Raw genomic sequence first — 14769 nt, forward strand, 5'->3', positions numbered from 1 at the left:
AGATTATATAGCCTCCTAAATCTTCTCTTTTCCATTTGCTTTCTTTTCCCTTTAAAAGATACTCTTAATTACTTTCTTGTCTTTTAATTTTTTTTTTCAGTTTCTTTCCTGTCTGGACGTTGGGGAGGTTAGGTTTGAATTTGTATGTAAAACTCTAGTAAATTTAGCGTCTCTATTTCCTTTTGCTTCTACTGTGATGTTTTTAAACCCAGTCTTAAGGGATGAGCTCTTCCCTAGGTGGGTAGAGAGGGAGGAAGGGCATTCTGGGCAGTGGGAACTGAGCATGAAGCCGCAGAGTTAGAGAAGAGCAGAGGGTATTTGGAGAACTATGAGTGATTTGGGATAGCTGAAGTGCAGGATGGGGTCCGGAGGGGACAGGCAATACAGACCCCTGTATGACCTGCAAATAAGTACATTCTGTGGGTAGCAAGGAATAACATGATGTCAGGCTTATGTTTGGGGACCATCAGTCTGGAGGATCTGACCTCTGGGGGTGAGATCAGACATAAGAAGACGAAATAGAAATGTCTGGTAATAATCCAGAGGAATGATGACGAGGACTCTGAGCTGGGGTGGTGGTGGTGCGGACAAAGTTTGGCTTAGGATTTAGTGGCAATGCACTGGATGTCAGTGACAGGGAATGGAATAGACTGACATTTATTGCTTTTGAGACATTATCTCATTCCATCCTAACACTCTGGGAAATAAGTATGGAAAGATATATTTATTAATCTACTCAAGGTCAGGATGATCTGGTAAGAGTAGGACATCCCAGGTTTCTGAACTGAGTGATTGGGTGGGTGGTGGTATTTTATCAGAGAAACCATATGGGGAGGGGGGACGGCAGAAGCAGAGATGATCAGTTTCATTTTGTAATGACTTTGAGGTGCCTGGGTGTAACCAAAAAACCCATTGCTGTCGAGTCAATTCCAACGTTCCAAATCACAGCAACTCTATAGGACAGAGTAGAACTGCCCTGTAGGGTTTCCAACGAGCAGCTGGTGGATTTGAACTTAGGACTTTTTGCTTAGCAGTTGAGCTCTTAACCACTGTGTCACCAGGGTTCACATCTAGTAGGTGGTTGGGTATGAGTCTGGAGCTCTGAAGGGTCGTCTAGGCTGTAGATGAAGACCCAGAAGTAAAAACTAGAGAGGGTGCTTATACAGAGGGAGTATGTATAGAGAGATGGGGTATCTGATCGGACTCTTTCTTTTGTGAGTGGTAGAATATCTGGTTAAAATTGGCTTAGGCAAAAGGGAAAAAAATTGCCTCATATCTCTAAAAAAGCTCAAAAGCGTATCTGGCTTCAGGCGTGGCTAGCTTCAGGGATTAAATGATTTCATCAGAACTCATTTTTCAACTCTTGTTTCATGTGATGGCTCTCCCCTCCTGATGGCAGGCGGAAGCTGCAGGTTCATGTCCAGAGGGAGAGGGGAATGGTCTTTCTCTTAGCTATCCCAGCAGCAGTCTTGTTATGTCTCGTAAGCTCTGAGTGGGTCATAGGGAGTTGGGATGTGCTAATTGGTGGGCCGTGGGTCATTGCAAGTGGACTTGGAGTAGAGAAAGATGGATCTCGGAAGAAAATTCAGGGGCAACTACCAAGGAAGGGAAAGAGACACAGGACACAAACAGTTAATTTCCTCTGTAAATGAGAAAGGTGGCAATAGTGCCCCAGACAGCATGGTGGGAATCAGTAACACAGGATGGGATGATCAGCCGTGAACAAGGTGGTTAAGGAAAACTAAAGGAGAGAGAGGCAGGATGAAGCAGGAGCAGGTGAGCCAAGGGAAAAAAAAAGTAAAAGTGGTCAAAAGAGCCAGATGTGCAGAGAGGACAGGCCCACTGGATTGGGCAATTAGAAGGGAATGGCCTTTCCCAAAACAAATTTAGTCATTTATTTTGAACACGGCTAGGACTACCCTTATGGCCCTTAGGGGTCCTATTGTTACATTTCTTGTGCATTCTCCGTCTCAGCCCAGGGATGGCCAGGTAAGGGCAGAACTGTAGTGACAGCAATCAGGATATGTGGGCTTTGTCAAAATCAGGTACGTGACTAGAGGCAAATCATTGCACCTCTCTGGGCTTCAGTTTCAGCACCTGTAAAATGAAGCCCTGGTGGCACAGTGGTTAAGAGCTTAGCTGCTAACCAAAAGGTCAGCAGTTTGAATCTACCAGCTGCTCCTTGGAAACCCTATGGGGCAGTTCTACTCTGTCCTGTAGGGTTGCTATGGTCGGAATTAACTTGATGGCAATGGGTTTGATTTTGGTAGAATGTGTTACTTCTAAGTCCTTATTTAGCTCTAAGCTGTAGGAGTCTGTAAGGTGGTGAGTAAATCTAATCACTTCTCACCTCCTCTGTTACCATGACCCTGGTCCAAGTCTCCATCTATCATGTGGACCATAGCTGCAGCCTCCTAACTCGTCTGCCTGCCTCCATGGTTGCTCTGTACAGCGCACTCTTCACCCAGCAGCAGAGCGACCCTTTTAAAACATGAGCCAGCCACATCACTCAGTGACATCATGTGTAGAATAAACCCGAATTCCTTTCACTACCCGCAGGGGCCTATGTAATCTATCCCCTGCCTGCTTCCAGAGGCTACCATTCTCCTTTCCCCTTCTCTCCACGTTCCTTGCTGTCCTTTAACCAGGCATTCTGACCTCCAAGCCTGGAGTGCTCCTCTCCTAAATCTGTATGTAGCTTATTCTTTTGCCTCATTGGGCTCTGCTTCAATGTCACCTCCTCAGAGAGTCTTCCCTGACTACCCTGTGTAAGCCCACTCACCCATTCCCTCTCCTCTTATCCTGTTCTGCTTTTCTTCATAGTGCGCACAACTATCTGGAATTATGTTATACCTTTATCGTTTGCTTGTTTACTCGCTGTCCCCCCCGACCCCGCACCGGCCCCGCCACCATGTAAGCTCCAGGAGATGAGAGGCACTGGCCTGTCTTATTCAGTCTATGCCCCAATCATGAGTAGAGTTATAGCTTGGAGTCAGGGGCAGATTATCCAATAAACAAAGTAAGCATGGGCTTACTTGTGCTTACTTACTAATCTATAGTGAACAATTTCACATGGGTTTCACCACACCACATCAAAGTGAGATCCATGTGAGATCATTCACGTGTAAGTAAGCACAAATTAGTAAGTAAGCACAAATCAGCCCATGCTTACCTTGCTTTTTGGATAATCCGCCCCTGCCCAGAGTAGGTATTCAGTAAACATTTGTTGAGTGGTCGAGTGAGGAGTGAGAAGGGGAGCTACCTGGGGGGCAACAATATAGGAGTATCCAGGAACCGGTGGTGGCGTGACTGTCACGGCAAGGTGAGGAGGGGACATCCCCTATTCCTAAGGGGTGTGTAGGATTGCATCTGTCTCAGGTATGGTCATCAGAGAAAGGGTATTCAGCTGTTTGTGAATAATATTCTCAGCTTTAGCAATATGGGCTTAATTAGTTTGCTTGCTTCTGTGATGATAATGAGTTAAAAAAGAAAATTAAGGATAAAAGCCAGTTAGCATAGTAATCATTGTTTATCTCGTGATGGAAGTGATCATCTCAGTCTCACTCTCAGCATAGCTTCCGTCTTTTCTTGTCTTCTTGGAATACATGTGCGTGTGTGTGTTTACGGAAGGGATTGTTTTATTTTCCTTGAGCTGTCTAATAAGTATATACGGTAAAAGCAATAAGAAGAATGAACCCAAATTGTTGCTGTAGAACAGACTTTCTCCACCTTGACTCTGTCGACGTTTTTGGCTGGATAATTCCTTGTCGTGGGGGACTGTCCTGTGCATTGTAGGATTCACATACTATCTAGAGGGAAAAGCATCCCCACTAAAAATAAAAGCTTATACCCAGAGAAGACATGCGTGTCTGAAAGGATAACTAAAATATAAAAGGAAGACTTAGGTAGTAAGACGTGGAAAGGGTCGTTTTGTGGGTGGAGTGTTCTGGGAGCGTTCTGGAAATGTTCCTCGAAGTTTCCCCTTTCCCCTGGGCCATGAGCTAGATGTCCTTCCCAGAGTGGCAGTCAGGAGATGAGTGGGCTGGGAGAGGGGAGTGACTTCTGGTGGTCACCTCCCAACTTTCCCAGGCTGAGTGGATCAGGGATCCTCACCTGCCTTTTTAGTATTTGTTCAGTTGAAGAAAATGCTTCATTTCTAAAAGCTGCTGTGATCAGTAACACTGTAAAAAATGAATTTGAATTTTGTTGACCACAGTAGCATTTATAGACATTTGAAGTGTAATAGTTCACATACGTGCAAGCCATTATTTATTTGGCCTGTGCACAGGGCTTGGAGGGCATTTGGCTGGGAAGGCCCGTCACAATCACTGCCACCCACAGCTTGAGAACGCCTAAGTTAGAGGATGTGTGGTACGATAGTTTATAGAGGGAGCGAATGTAAAGGGGAAGCTGAGTAGCCAGAAAACAGCAACACTGGACATTAGAAATTGTTAAGCAGGTCTTTACTCGTTAAATCCACTTAGGCCTGTGGAGAGAAGTGTGCCAGGATATCTAATGCCTGGTTGTTCATTCAGATATTCATTTATTTATCACACGTTTATTGGGCACTTACTGTATGCCAGGCACTGTTTTAGGTGCTGACCAAAAAATCTACAGACCCCAAATTCCTTGTAGGGAAGAAAGTCATTAACAAGATAAGTAAGTACCGTGTATGCGTGTGTGTGTATTTGTGTGTGTGTGTGTGTGTGTATTGTGTGTGTTTGTATATATGTGTGTGTATATGTGAGTGTGTATGTGTGTGTGTTTGTATATATGCGTGTGTGTATGTGTGTGTTTCTATATATGTATTTGTGTGTGTGTGTGTGTGTGTTGTTTTGTTGCTGTAGCTGCTGCGGAGACGACTCTGACTCATGGTGACCTCATGTATAACAGAATGAAACCTTGCTGGTCCTGTGCCATCTTCATGATCACCAGCATGTCTGACTCCATCGTTGTGGCTATTATGCTCTCGTTGGCCCTCTATGTTGTGATCCATAAGATTTTCATTGGCTAATTTATTTTATTTTATTCTGTATTGTACTTTAGGCGAAGGTTTACAGAACAAACTAGTTTCTCATTAAACAGTTAGTACACACATTGTTCTATGACATTGGTTAACAACCCCACGACGTGTCAACACTCTCCCTTCTCGACCTTGGGTTCCCTATTATCAGCTGTCCTGTCCCCTCCTGCCTTCTAGTCCCTGCCCCTGGACTGGTGTGCCCTTTTAGTCCTGTTTTGTTTTATGGACCTGTTTAATCTTAGGCTGAAGGGTGAACCTCAGGAGTGACTTCATTTCTGAGCTAAAAGCATGTCCGGGGGCCATACTCTTGGGGTTTCTCCAGTCTCTGTCAGGCCAGCAAGTCTGGTCTTTTTTTGTGAATTAGAATTTTGTTCTCCATTTTTCTTCAGCTCTGTCTGGGACCCTCTATTGTGATCCCTGTCAGAGCAGTGGTAGCCGGGCACCATCAGGCTGTACTGGGCTTAGTCTGGCGGAGGCCATGGTAGATGTGGTCCATTAGTCCTTTGGACTAATCTTTCCCTTATGTCTTTAGTTTTCTTCATTCTCCCTTGCTCCTGAAGGGGCAAAACCAACGGAGTGTCTTAGATAGCTGCTCATAGGCTTTTAAGACCCCAGACGCTACTCAGCAAAGTAGAATGTAGAACATTTTCTTTATAAACTATGTCATGCCAATTGAGTGAGATATTCCAGAGACTATGGTCCCCACAACACTGGCTAATTTTTTTAACGTACATCACCAGGCCTTTCTTCCTAGTCTGCCTTAGTACAGAAACCTTGCTGAAACCTGTCTACTTTGGGTGACCTTGCTGGTATTTGAAATACTGGTGGCATAGCTTCCAGAACTGTAGTAACATGCAAGCCACCATAGTACAACAAACTGACAGATGAGTGGTGAGTATGTGTGTGTTAAAAACTGCATGAGGGCGGTGCCTGACCTCCTCTAAGTTCAAAGGGAGGAAGGAGAGTCAAGATCAACAGCCCAAGGCTGATTCTTATGAGGTGGGGCTCAGACATGCCTCCCCTCTCTGCCATCTTTACCAATTCTGACGCTAACTGCCCCTCCCATCTGCTGGGTTCAGTAATTCATTGCAGTGGCCACACAGAACTCACAGACCATAGTCATGATTATGGGGTTTATTAGGGAAGTAACAGGTTACAATTCAGGCTCAGAAACACTCAAGGATGCAGTTCTTGCATCAGGACAGCCTCTTCCCAGCCATGCTTGCCGGCCTGCTTCTCCCTGGCCCTCTGCCTATGCCCAGAGGCACTCAGCTTCCTCTCTCCATGGGCCGGGAAGCCCTGCACCATCTCCTGCTGCTGGGTCTGTGCTGCCAGGTCTCTCCTACCACCACTTCTCAGTGTCTTCAGGGTGAGAGCTCCTTCTCTCTCTCGGTCTCCTGCTTCCAGGAGCTTCTCAGCGCAGGGATCCCTGGTATAAAGGATGCACTGGCTCTTCTTTCTTGGTGGTGGTGGGATTCTTCTCTCTCCTGCCTCTGGGGTGGCTTATTTCAAGCCCAGAAGGATGGCAAAACTTACCAGTGCCTTTGGTGGGCCACAATTACCATGTCTGCACTGCCCTGCCCAGTCGCTCGGGTGGGAGTTACAAGACTATGGCTAGAAAGGCCACACAAAAGCCATCTATGGCTCTGCAGTGCATACGTGTGTATACGTATGTGAGTGTACACACACACACACATCCTGAGGATATATGTATGTGCATGCACACACACACACACACGTGCATCCTGAGGCAAAAAAGTAGAGAAGGGAATGGGGAATGAGGTAATGGAAGGGAGCATGCAACGCTGGGTTCTGTGGATGGACTCCAGAGGCTTTGTGGACACGTCAACTTCTGGGCCCTAAGGAAGTGAGGGCCTAGGGGAAGTAAGAGAGTGACCGACAAAGGTGTTTGGGGTGAGGACGGTCTAGGCATAGGGAACAGAAGTTTGGTGAGGTGTGAGCATGCCTGATGGATGTGCTTGGAAAACGGTGAGGAGGCCAGTGTGTTTGGGGTGGAAGGAATAGAAAGTAATTTTCATTATGAGGTTGGAGCAGTAAGGAAGAGCCAGGTCAAGTTAGGAGATGCAAGTCGAGACAGGAACTTACTGAGTGACACCAGAATCCCTTTGGGGGTCTGAGTGGAGGAATGACTTATTCTGAACTTTTTTTTTTAAACAGACTCATTCTGGCTGCTTTGTTGAAAATGGGTTCAAGGGCAAAAGCAGGTAGATTAGGGTGGAAGCTATTTCAGTCATCCAGAAGAAACATAATGTAGCCTGGACCAGAGTGGTGGTAGCAGACATAGTTGAATTCTATGTACATTTCAAAAGTAGAGCCAATAGAATTGCTAACAGACCAAATATGGGATGTGAGAGAAAATGGGGAGTCAGGACTGACTCTAAAGTCTGGGGTTTGAGCAACTGGGAGAATGGAGGTACCACAACATGAGACGGGGAAGAGCCATCTCAGGTTTGAGAGGCAGGAAATTTGAAATCTGGTTTTGGATGCGCTAAGCTCGTGATGCCTGTGACGCTCAAGTGGAGACGCTGAGTAGCCAGTCGGGTATACGAGTTCGGTGCCCTGAGGAGTGGTCTTCACTTCTTGCCGTCTGAGTAGGGTCTCCTAACCAGGTCCTTGGTCCAGTCGCCTGTTCAATCACCTCATTTGGAAGCATTGTCAGGTAGATTTGGAGTGGCCCTGGGCAGTTCTGACCTGGTTTGACCCAGCTTTACCTTTGGGATTTGCTGGAATCCCAGTTCCAGGCAGGATGGCTGTGGGCCACTGTCTGTGGAGCCTCCCCTGAGCCTCCCCTTAAAAGCTGCATTTTGGCCCTTCTGCCACCCAGGGGGATAGCGTGGTCTGGGCCGGGTATCCTGTGGGCCGGCAAAGAAAAGATAACCTGTACAGTGGAAAGGTTATTTCTATAGCGAGGGCTTGCCCTAAAGCTTCCCTGAATAGCTGTGGAAACACCACAGCTGCTTTTTCTTCCCTTTTCCTAAAGCACTTTCCTCTTAGGGCTTAAGACTCTTCATCCTGAGTTCAGAGGGACGTTTGTGGGCTTCCTGGAGGCTGAAGTGGAGCCTCCCTTGTCTGTGTTGACTCAGGAGCATGAGGAAATGATGGCAGTTTTTAATATTTCTGGTGGAATCCTGGGAGAGAAGCCAGTTGCCTTTCAAAAAATTCAACTATGGCTCAGAATCCAACTTTGCTGGATACTGAGTGTTCCTTAGGTTCTCTAACATGTCACAACAAAAAAATGCAAACAGAGGTGTGTGATGAGCGGAAAGTTGAGCTGTGTTTTAGCATAGAACCTGGGGAGTCCCATCTGCTGGGTCAGTTAGTGGTTTTATTCAGCGGCTCAGCCTTGGAAGTAAGTGCCATACTAGTCCCTTGTGGGGAATAGTGCATGCTAGACAAGCCCTGGTTCCCTCATCTGTTACAGCCTGAGATGAGGCTGGATGTTTTCTAAAGTTCTTCTCATCTCTAACAGTCTGGATAAAAGGCTGTGAAGATTGCTGGCTTCATGCATTTCATGACTCTCCAAGCCCTGTAGGGAAGGGGAGAAGTTAAAGCAAACGTGCCCTGGTGTATTTTTTGCGTTGTATCAAGCTGCAGTATTCTCTCCACCCCTCCACCCCGTTTGTTTCTTTCTTCCCTTCTCTCTTTCAGTGAAGTTATTAGACCAGTATATCAGTAAAATATTACAGACTTAGTCTTATTCATTCATCCCACAAACAGGGAGAATATTCCAAATAGAGGATAGGCACAAACAAGAGCAAATTGGAATTATAATGGTGACATCTTTTCAGTGGGAGACTTAGCACAGCTGGCTGGAGCAGAGAGTACACGAAGGGTCGGTGGGAGAGAAGTCTGGGAAGTAGATGAGGCCAGACCATATAGAATCTCTTCTGCCAGGTGGATGGATAGATTACAGATAGGCTTATATCCAAAGGGCCAAGTTGTGGCCTACTACCTGCTGTTCTTTTGACCTAGTAATTTAACATTTCTGAGCCTCAGTTTCCCATTTTATTATTTAACAAGCACATGGAGTTGAGCACTATTCTAAGAACTATACAAGTATTAACTCATTCATTCCTCCCAACAACCCTGTGAGGTTGGTAATTCCTGTTATCCCCATTGTAGAGATGGGAAAGCTGATGCCCAGAGAGGTAAAGTAGCATGCACAGGTCATAGAGCCAGCAAGTAGTAGAGCCAGAATTTGAACTCAGCTCTCTTGTTTCAGAGTTCATGGTCTTAACCATTATGTTATGCTGCTTCTCTAAAATGGGGAGAATAATAACTTCTACCTCTAAAAGTGATTCAGAAGATCAAATGAGGTGATGTGTGTAAACGTACTTTGTATGTTGCAGTGTTTGCAAATACTGATTTTTATTGATAATAATTAAGCAGTACTCTGGAAATAGGTACAGTTCTCAAGGGTGTAGGGAGAAAGGACTGGATTAAGGATTGAGTCTTGAAAAATGTCTATGCTTAGGAACCAAAAGATTGGTTTTGGAAAGATACTTGAAAGCCTCACTGCTGATGTTCTTGTGGACAGGATCATAGTGGCAGAATCTGGAAAAGAACCCAGGCCTCCAGTCTTCCAGCCCACCGTACGAAGGATGTTGTGAAGGGCAGTGAAGTACTCAAGCTGATAATGTATGTGTGTGAAAGATCAAAGCCACTGGCAAAGTAAGAATTCAGAAAGGGGCCATAGGTCATTTGGCGTTCTGACTCTAGCTTCTTGTCCTTTCCCTGATGCATTTTCCCAAGTAGACCAGAGCTTAGAGCTGCTCCACATATTAAGTGAGAGTCCTGGAACAAGGACATTACTAGGTTTGCGGTGCCCTAGTGGAGTGAAGAGTGAAGCACTGTACCTTGTGACAGACTCTGGGTTGGATGGGTGGGCACATCCCTCCAGGATTGCAGAGGCCAAGTCCATGTGCCTACCATCTTTGGGAACAACTTCCATGTGAGTACCAGGGAATGAGGGAGAGAGGGAGGGACCCTTGGTACTTGGCCAATGCCCTGTGTGGAGACCCAGGGACCCTGTCATCTCTTTCTGGCTCTTAGTGTGTCATGTAGCCTGGTTTGGGATGGATGGGGGTGAGAGCTGACTCTCAGTAACCTTAAACATAAAACAAGGTGGCTGTTAGAACCTTCTTCCTACCCTCCTACCAGCCCACCTCCCCAGCAGTGGCTGATGAGATTCGAGGTGCTGCGATGAAGAGCCTCTGAGAGTCTGGCCAAAACAGCATCACTGTGGCCTCCCCTGGGCTTGGCTAAAGTGGTGTTTAGGAATTTCCTTGCCTGGAGGGTTGGTAACTTGAATGTCTTATGTGCCCGCCTGTTGGCATGTGATTTCTTTAGAAGAGGGCATCTGGTGGTCCCAGCTTTTCTGGCTGCTCAGCTCCTCATAAGAATTGGTGTCAAAGGCTGTGGGACCTGTGGCATGGGAATGAAGTGGTGTAGCCTGCTCAGAGAGGGTGGGGCTGTAGCTCCAGGCAGGCTGCGGAGGAGGAAGTGAACCACTACTTCGCTCGGGTATATTTAAGGGTATCCGAAGGGAGCCTTATCCTAAAACAGAGTATTTTCTGTAGAGCAGGATTCTGGAGAGGACAGATATTACTTGCCCTCTCCAACAAGCCCTAGTTGGAGAGGATGTTGAGAGTCCTGCCTCCTTCTGATCCCTGAGGGCCTCCCAGGGCCCACCTATGCCTGGGGTTGCGGTTTGCAGACCCCAGGCTCTCCTTTCATTGGCCTCATTTACAAGAGGCCTTGTGGAGGTGGTGGGGCGCCTTGTGGACTGGGGCATGGATCTTCTGGTCCCAAAGAGACCATTCTGGGGGTGAAAAGCTGTAGGCAAGCAGAGCTATGCCTGAGGAGTAGTCCTAAGCTTGAAAATGGGCGGCACCTTGGCATGTTGCACACAGACCATGGCGTGTCTGACCATGTTCTATCACAGTATTGGTCAGGATTCTCTAAGTTTCGAGTAATAGAAACTCAGCCAAATTAACCTAAGTGAAACAGAAAATTCCCCAGCCTTCTATAACTGAGAAGAGCAAGAAGATTTAGCATCTCAGGTTATTTCATCAGCATTTGTGGGTTCACTTGTGTTCTTTCTCCTTCTCTCTCTTAATTGCTTGCTGTCTCACTCTTGCACTGTCTCGTTCTTTCAGCTTTCTTTACCGATAAGCTGTCTCCATATAGTGCTAAAGATGGCCAGCTGCCTCAATCCCAGGCTCATATCTTGTCAACTTACCATCCTTAGTGGTAGGCTAATTTTTCCTCCAATAGTAGCAGCCAAAGTCCTGGGTCATGTGACCATCTCTGGACGAATCACTGTGACTACCTGGCCAGCCTGGAATCAAGAGCTGACCCTGGGAGCTTTGAGTGATGTTGGCGTCACCCAAATCCCGATCCACTGCTGTGGAATCGATACGGACTCATAGTGATCCTATAGGACAGAGTAGAACTACCCCATAGGGTTTCCAAGGTGTGGCTGGTGGATCCAAACTGCCGACCTTCTGGTTTGCAGCTGAGCTCTTAACCACTGCGCCACCAGGGCTCCTCACCCAAATCATATGGTCTAAAAAAAGAAGGGTGGTTTCCCAAAACAAAATCAGGGAAACCTTTTCAAATGGTGATGCTAACATGTAATGAGGACTCACTGTGTGCCAGACACAGTTCACAAACTCATTTGGTGTTCACAGCACACTATGAGAAGGTAATATTCATTTTATGGGTGAGGAATTGGAAGTCAATTAACTGACTTAGGCTTACCTCGGTAAAAAGTGGAGAGGCTAGGCTTTCAACCCAGGCAGCTTGGCTTCAGAGTCTGTGCACTTGACCAGCAGGCCACGCGGTCTTTCTGACAAGTGCAGGTGATAGCAATATGAGTAGGGAAAAAAGAAATAGACTGTACGGAGATCAAAATCATTTTATACAACTGAATAAGTGACATTTGACAAATGCTTTCCCTTGAGCAAGTCACCCTTGCAACTAAAAGCATTTCTGGAATTATTTCTTGTAAAATACCATGCAAACCAGTTTTCAAAACACAATAGGGATCTCAAAATTCTATGTTGTTGCCTTGTTTTTTAACCCAAACTCTTATTGATCACTCACTTGAGTGCCAAAATTTGACTTTGAATGACTTGAGGCGATGGCAGTAGTCTAGTCCAGCAGCGATTTGCTGTCCCCCGGAATGTTCAGGAAGACTGAAGGCAGTTCCAAGTGAGGAGTGATTGTAATATATTGAGCTGTGGCCCCAAGGGCGAGTAAACGTCCACCTTCCCTGGTGACCTGTCTAAGAGAGATTGTCCTCTTTTTCGTGGGTAATCTCTGATGTGTCTGTCAAGGCCTCCGTCCTGTTACAGTCTGGTTGTTTCTCAGAGGAGAGTACAAGGTGGTTTATTTGGCAGGTCAGGACCAGGGGACTGTGGGAGTTCTGAAGCAACTTTGTAGACAGTCTGGCAGCAGAACTGCCCAGGAGAGTGGCGGCGTGAGTCACACTAGAATTTGCTTCGGTTCAAGGGGCCCTGGCTTGTCAGGCCCTGGGTGAGCTGGCTGCCTGCCAGGAAGCCTCCTCTGGCTGGGGCATTCCAAATCCCCCCTCTTCTTGTTCTTTAAAGGTACACCCTGGGGGATTTGCTGGGATTTGTGCCTTCCCCACCCCAGGCCTCCTGGCAGAGGCTGGGATTTTGGATTTTGGCCCGTGTTCCTTCTTTGCCTCCTGTGGCGGGTTGGACCAGAGGACCTCAAGGACTGTATCCAATCCTGGCTTCTCTGATCCTACAGTTCACTACCGTGTCTGCTCATAGGCCACTGGAGAGAGGAAGGAGGTCGAAGATCTAGGGGTACTTTATTCCCCTTTTCCATCTTCTGATTTGGAAGCTTTGTGTCCTATTTTTTAAATTCTTTTATTGACTACCTTTATAATGATAACAGTTGTATTTGACTTAATAATGACAAAGTTTTGAAAGCTAGTCATTCATCAGTAAATAATTACTGAGTACCTACTGTGTGGCAGGCACTTGTCCAGGTACTGGAAAAATAACTGTAACCGAAGTCCCTGCCATGTGTGCATACTAACTTAGAGCGTTTTACTCCAGTCACACCTCTAAGACCTTCCTTTTTGCTTAGTGTTTTAGTTGTCATCTTGTTTTAAATCTCCCAAGTTAGCTGTTTTTATGTTTGTTGTTGATGTTTGACTTTTTAAATTTAAATTTTATTTTTTACAGCTCTTAATTTAGATTTATCCACGTATTTACCAGGTTCTTTTCTGCTGATCCACCCCTTATCTCTGGATTCAGTTTCCTTCTTCGTGAAAATTTTCCTTAAGTGAGGAGTCATTAGGAAGCATTCAGGCTTCATTTGCCTCTCTCCTGAGTGATGTAGGACTTCCGGGCAACGGTGTTTTTTCTTAATACACTATTTTCTGCCCTCTATTTTTGGTTTCGAAGAGTCTGCTGTTTATCTAACTGTTATTGCTTCAGAGGCAAATTTGCTTTTACTGTTTTCTCTCTTTGATGTTTGTCATTTTCATTATGATGTGCCTTGGCGTTACCTTATTCTGACTTTTTCTCAGAACTCGATGTGCTTTTTCAATCTGAGGACTCATGTGTTTCTTTAATTCCAGAAAATATTCAAGGCTACATCTAAATATTTTATCAACCCCAGTGTAGGGGCTTTGGTTGCCTCTGACTCAGTAACAGAAACCCAACTAAAATTAGCTTGTAAATAATTTGCATAAACAAATATATTTATAGATGTATGTGCATATGCATTCTTATTTCTCACTTATCCCCCCCTTTTTTTTTTCTAGCTAGTGCCTCAATGCATAAAATAACCTTGTGTATCTGTTACTTCATTTTATGAACTCGTATCTTCAGGGTAAATACCTAGAAATGGCACTGCTGGGTCACAGGGTAAATGTGTCTGTGGTCTTGTTAGGGGTTTCTGAGCCCTCCAGAGGGTGCACGATTTTCCATTCCCATCTGGAGCGCAGGAGAGGGCCTGTTTCCCACGGCCTCACCCACAAGGCATGTTGCCACGCTTTTGGATTTCTGCTGGTCTGAAAGGAAAGAAATGGTATCTCATTGTAGTTTTAATGTGCATTTCTCTTATTTTGAGTGAAACTGGACATCTTTTCATATGTTTAATACCATTGGTATACCTTGTGAACTCTATGTTTATGTCTTTTACCCATTTTTCTCTCTGGTTTTTCATCTTGATTTTTTGGGAATTTTTAAAATAAATTTGGATGATTAGCCCTTTATCTGTGATGTTGTTGTTGTTAGGTGCCATCGAGTCAGTTCCGACTCATAGCAACCCTATGCACAACAGAACAAAACACTGCCTGGTCCTGAGCCATCCTTACAATCGTTGTTACACTCAAGCTCATTGTTGCAGCCACTGTGTCAATCCACCTCCTTGAGGGTCTTCCTCTTTTCTGTTGACCCTGTACTCTGCCAAGCATGATGTCCTTCTCCAGGGACTGATCCCTCCTGACAACATGTCCAAAGTATGGAAGACACAGTCTCGCCGTCCTTGCTTCTAAGAAGCATTCTGCTTGTACATCTTCTAAGACAGATTTGTTCGTTCTGTGATGTAAACTGTAAATATTTTCTCCCAATTTGTCTAATGACTCAAATTCCATTTTCCTAACCACCATGTTACACTATACTGATACTTGTTCAGTTAACGTAAGAATAATATGTTTATGTAGAAAGTTTATTTTGAGA

The sequence above is a fragment of the Loxodonta africana genome, chromosome 3, assembly GCF_030014295.1.
Source record: "Loxodonta africana isolate mLoxAfr1 chromosome 3, mLoxAfr1.hap2, whole genome shotgun sequence".
Taxonomy (NCBI): Eukaryota; Metazoa; Chordata; class Mammalia; order Proboscidea; family Elephantidae; genus Loxodonta; species Loxodonta africana.